General features: G+C 36.0%; 1 non-coding gene across 1 annotated transcript; it reads right to left on the bottom strand.

The window, feature by feature from the left end:
- Window positions 1-3279: 3279 nt before the first annotated feature.
- Window positions 3280-3386, bottom strand: LOC122075014. Its single transcript, XR_006139154.1, has one exon. It is a non-coding gene; the product is annotated as a small nucleolar RNA R71 (small nucleolar RNA).
- Between the last annotated feature and the right edge of the window lie 2547 nt (window positions 3387-5933).

The following is a 5933-nucleotide window of genomic DNA, read 5'->3' as shown; positions in this document are numbered from 1 at the left end:
TTAGGTCCAAAGTATCCACCATATGCATAATCATGGTAAAGAGAGAATAGAATGCTGCTCATGATCAAGTACACATTGTCGGATAATCTGATCTGGATATATCTTAAGCAAATAAGGATTATCCCAGAAAAAAATACTTAATTTGGGAATGTAAAACCTATACTTATCTTGGGTGGACCAGTGATCCGGAGTCACACCTGAACCTAAGAAGTTGACAATGTCAGCAAACCATAGTTCACTGGACACTGTAAATAACTGTTCATCTGGAAAGTTCTCGTTGACTGGAGAATCAATAGTCAAGGAATTGGGAAGTCAGGATAAATGGCATGTAACTAGGTTTTCAACTATTTTCTTATCCCTAATTTTCAAATCAAACTCTTGTAAAAGTAAAACCCACCTAATGAGACGGGCTTTGGCATCCTTCTTCTGAACTAAGTATCTAAGAGCAAAATGATCAGTATACACTACCACATATGAATCAACTAAGTAAGATCGAAGTTTTTCTAATATAAACATAATAGCTAAAAATTCTTTTTCAGTGGTTGTATAATTGAGTTGTGTATCATTTAAGTCCTACTAGCGTAGTAAATAACAGTGGGTAACTTATTAATCTTTTGACCCAAAACCACTCCTATGGTAAAATCCGAAGCATCACACATCAGTTCAAAATGTTGAGTTCAAACAAGTGGTTGAATAATGGGTGCATTGGTCAACTCCTTTTTAAGTTGCTTGAAGGATTCTAGGCACTCTTTAGAAAACTCAAGAATTTGATCTTTAGCAAGAGGTTGGGCTAATTGACTAAAGTTCTTGATAAATCTTCTGTAGAAGTCTGCATGCCCTAGAAAAGATTGGGCATCCTTAATAGATTGAGGATGTGGTAAATTATCAATTAAATCTACTTTGACTCTATTTACTTTAATTCCCTCATTGGATATTACATAGCCTAAAATAGTACCAGATTTAACCATAAAATGCCATTTCTTCCAATTCAAAATCAAATTCTTAGATATGCACCTTTTCAAAACTAGGAAAAGATGATAAAGACATTCAAAATAGGAATTCCTATAAATTAAAAAGTCATCCATAAATAGTTCTAAGAATTTTTTGACAATTTCAGAAAAGATGCTCATCATGCATCGTTGAAACGTAGCAGGGGCATTACAAAGCCCAAAGGGCATACGCTTGTAAGCAAATGTTCCATATGGGCATGTAAAAATAGTCTTATGTTGGTCCTCTAAAACAATTGGGATCTGATTATAGCTGAAATATCCATCAAGAAAATAATAATATTCATGTCCAGCTAACCTCTCTAACATCTGATCAATGAATGGCAATGGGAAGTGGTCTTTCCAGGTTGCCACATTAAGTTTTCTGTAGTCTATGCACACTCTCCACCTTGATTGGACATGGGTTGGAATTAGTTCATTAGTGGTATTGAAAATTACAATCATACCAAACTTTTTAGGCACTACGTGAACTGGGCTTACCCATTGGCTGTCAGAAATAGGATAAATTATTCCATGATCCAAGCACTTGAGGATCTCTTTCTTAATGGCTTCCATCATCACTGGGTTAGCTTTTCTTTGGGGTTCCGTTGATGGTTTGGAATCCTCCATAAGATGTATATGATGTTGCACAATAGAAGGGCTTATACCCTTGATATCAGCCATGGTCCAACCTAGGGCTTCCTTATTGTCTTTTAACACTTTAAGTAACTCCTCTTCCTGGCTAGAAGTCAAATTGAAATAAATTATTATAGAAAGAGTCTGGTCAGGCCCTAAGAAAGCATACCTCAAATTAAATGGCAACTCCTTAAGATCTAGCTTCTAGGGCTCAACTAAGGAAGGTTTGAGAATGGAATTGGCAAGGGGTCCTAAGGGCTCCATAGGTATGTGAAGACTCAAGACTTCAGAAATTTTTTTTTACTATCATCATCCAACTCATCTATACGCTTTGAAATTTTGAATCAAAATCAATATCAAAGTTGGTAGTTAAATCATCAGAAAAATCCAAAAAATCCTTAAGCATATTGATCTCTTCTTCCGTATGTGGTTGCTTGCCTATCCTAAACATATTAAACTCAATAGTTTGGTTATCAAAATATAACTTCAGGAAACCATTCTTGTAATTGACTAATGTATTATTGGTAGCCAAGAATGGTTTTTCTAAACTTATTGGGATCTCATCATTGGTTGAGAAGGGCTTGGTATCTAACATAATGAAATTAGCAGGGAAAATAAATTCCCCCACCTTTAGTAAGACATCCTTAACCATACTTTTAGGAATCTTAACAGACCTATCTGCCAACTGAAGAGTAGTTCTAGTGGCTCTTAATTCTCCCAATTCTAATTACTTGTACACATGGTAAGGTAAAAGATTCACACTTGTGCCAAGGTCAAGTAACGCATGCTTTATGTAGGTATTACCTATGATACAAGCTAGGTATTACAAATAAGTTTTTGGTGTCGTTGTCGGGGAGACAGTTCCATGTTATTTTTTTTTTTCTTTTAGTAAATCGGAGTGCTTTATTTGCTTTGTTTTATTTTTGTTTTTCTTTTATTGAATTCCTGAGAAGAACAACTTACAATAATAGTTGTATCAGTGGAGGTTGCTATACCTCACAGTATAATAAAGACAGGTTTTGCCCTGTAGCAGTACCTCAGGAATTGACCTGAGCAACCCCGGATCCCTGTCGGTAAGCTTCTAAAAAGTCAAAAAAAAAATCATTAAAAAAATAGTTTTCTTTCTATTCTTTTGTGCTTGTCTTACTCTAGTTGTGGGTAGTTTTCTATTGCATGAGTGTTAAGTGTGTATGTTACTAAGAATCGGTTAGAAAGAAGAGATCTAACAAGTAATGATCCTATACGTTTGTTTTCTTTAAAACCCTTCAATATGGGAGACCAATAACAAAATCCTCCATCTAAATCTCTGAAAGATAGGTTCTACCTTGCTAGAGTAGTCCAACCTTCCTGCATAGTTCTACCATAAGCCCAGGGTAATAATTTTGAGCTCAAATCTCAGTACATCACTATGTTGCCCTAGTTTCATGGGCTGACCTTTGAAGATGCATACCTATTTCTAAGGGAATTTGAAGAGGTATGTGTTCTAATTAAGATACAACAAATTTCTGATGATGCTGCTGAGCTTAGGTTCATCACATTTGTATTGAAAGACTAAGCTAAGAAGTGGTTGTATGGGTTACCCACAAATTCCATAACTTCATGGGAACAGTTCACAGTTGTCTTCCTTAGGAAGTTTTTCCTAACTCACAAGACTAATAAGCTTAGAAATGATATCCTTCAGTTTAAGCAAAAGTCTAGTGAGTCATTTTCCAAACTTATGAAGAGATTTAAGGATCTACTCCAAGAATGCCCTCACCATGGCCTAGACTTGTAGCATTTATGTCAATTAATTTATGAGGGTATTGATTACCCAACTAAACAAATGATAGAGTATATGTGCCCTGAGGGATTCACATCCAGATGAAGGAAAGGCATGAGAATTCTTACTTGACTTAGCTGACAAAACCAGTGAGTGGGAATCAACCCAAGAGAGTGAAAGAACCATAAGAGTGAAAGGATATTTTGTGGATGAGATAGTAGTCAAGGAAACCCATTTGGATAGCCTAATCAAGAGGATTGAGGCTATTGTTCCTAGAGAGCCATCATCAGTCAATTTGGTTAAGATGTGTGTTTGGTGCCAGTCCCCTGAACATGTCATAGAAGAATGTCCCAACAGCTCTGGGGGCACTTCTAATGATAGTGTTAATGCCTTATACTAGAATAATCCATATAGTAACACCTACAATCTAGGATGGAAAAATCATCCAAATTTCTCCTGGAATCAGGGGAACTAAGCAGGGCCTTCCAATTTTTATAATCAAAATCAACCTGGACCCCAGAGGCCTCCCTTTGCACAATAATCATTTTTTCAAAATACTTTTTCTAGGCCAAATGTAGGACCGCAAGTTAGTTTTCTAAGGGCCCCTCTCGTATCATCTTATCAGCAACCCCCTAAGTTTACCAACACTAGAGAGGCAAGTAGAATAAGTGGCTTAGAAAAAAATATGGCCCTCCTCATGACAAACCATCAAAATCTTATGAGAGAACTCACTTGAGTTATCTCAATTATGCGTGAGAGGGAGAAGGAAACTTTACCCAGTCAACCAGAGCTTAACCCTAGGCATCATCAGCCTGTTAGCTCACAAGCACCAACTAATGCACCACTGAATGTAGTACAAGGTCAGGCCCAACAAGGGCCCTCCAACCAATTTAATGTTATTTATGCCCTTAGGAGTGGTAGAGAGTACCAACAGAGTGTTCCTAACTCTTCCCCATCCTTTACTCATATTAACTCTCCTTTAGTTGAGGACACAAGTGTGCCTCTTGTTCCAGGTTCGTCTAATGAGCCTAAAGATTCTTCTGAAACTAAAAATAATTTGGTTGAGGAAACCAAAAATGATTCTTCTGAACAGGGGCAAATCCCTAACAGTCCTTATGTTCATCCTGTCCCATTTCCTAATCGCTTGGTAAACAAAAAGAAAACAGTTTCCATAGATAAAATCTTAGAAGTCTTCAAAAAGATAGAAGTGAACATCTCTCTTTTGGATATCATATCCCAGATCCCCAGCAACGGCGCCAAAAACTTGTTTAAAATTTAAAATATAACCGTAAGCGTATGGATCAATGTAGCTACGGGTCAAACACAGGGAGAGCAGCCACTATTTTTTTTTTTTTGCTTTTTATAATAATACGAAAGTGAACCGATTAATGGTTGTGATCTAATTCTAACTACCATCTTAAACATATGTATCTAAAATAATGTCCTAACCATTTGTCATATAAGAATTTAAATATGCAAGCCACATAATTAAAATTAAATAAATAAATAACTGAAAATAAAAACCTAATGCAATTAAAAAGCTATGAAGGAAAAAAAGTGCTGAAATAAAAATAAAGCAAAAGAAAGGGGATAAAGCTAGAGAGAGGCTCACAAGTAGATTTTTCTACTTAGCCCGAGGTATGGATCATAATATGAGCTTCCCTACTTGACTAGAGAGTCACTCTTACAATGGTTACTTTACTTGTCTTTAGGGAAAGGGAGGCAATTAAAATAAAAAAAAATAAAATGATGGTTCTATGATTAGGAGGGGCAAAGCTAACACATACACTAGCCATGAACCTTGGGGGAAAAGAAAAACAATAATATAACCACTGAAATTAAAATCCTAAATTAAGAAAGAAAGGATAGTCAGAAGAGGGAATGAGAGGGGGTGAGAAGACTACTGAAGAAGCCTACTTACTTGAACTTCAACTCTTGAACTAAAAACTTGATCGATTTGAGATACTACTAGTACTAAAAAACAGATTTGGAATAAACCAAATCTGAAATTTCTAGTACTAGAAAAAAAAATCTGAAGAAAAAAATTAAACTTGAAGGACATGCTCTATAGCTTATTCTTGTTACCTAGAACTAAGCCTAGAACTAGAACTTAAAAATTACAATTTCAGTTGCTTAAACAATAAAAGTAAGAGACTGAATCAAAAACAAAAGTGCTTGCATTAATTGAATAAAAATAACTTACAAAAGTGTTTAAAGCATAAACCTAGAACTAGAGCTAGAGAAAGAGAAAACTAGAGAAAGAGAGAAAGAGTAACTAAAAAAAACCTAATAAGAGAGAAGTAGAGAGGAAGAAAAAGACCACCCTTTAGGGTTTTGTGGACTCCCTTTTATAGGGAATAGGAGAGAGAGGAGGACGTCCAAGGGTGGATCCCCTTAGACGATTTTGTAGTGAGGTGGAGGAGAGAGAAGTGAGAATCGTAGGAAGTAGCGAATCTCCAACGATTTTCCTTCATTTTTTCTCTCTCTCTCTCTCTCTCTCTTTCAAACGTGGGTAGTCTCTTGGACGGTTTTTTTTCCTTTTCTATTTTTTT

The sequence above is a fragment of the Macadamia integrifolia genome, chromosome 3, assembly GCF_013358625.1.
Source record: "Macadamia integrifolia cultivar HAES 741 chromosome 3, SCU_Mint_v3, whole genome shotgun sequence".
NCBI lineage: Eukaryota > Viridiplantae > Streptophyta > Magnoliopsida > Proteales > Proteaceae > Macadamia > Macadamia integrifolia.
Note: the sequence above shows the minus strand (reverse complement) of the source record. Positions and strands in the feature narration are given on the sequence as shown.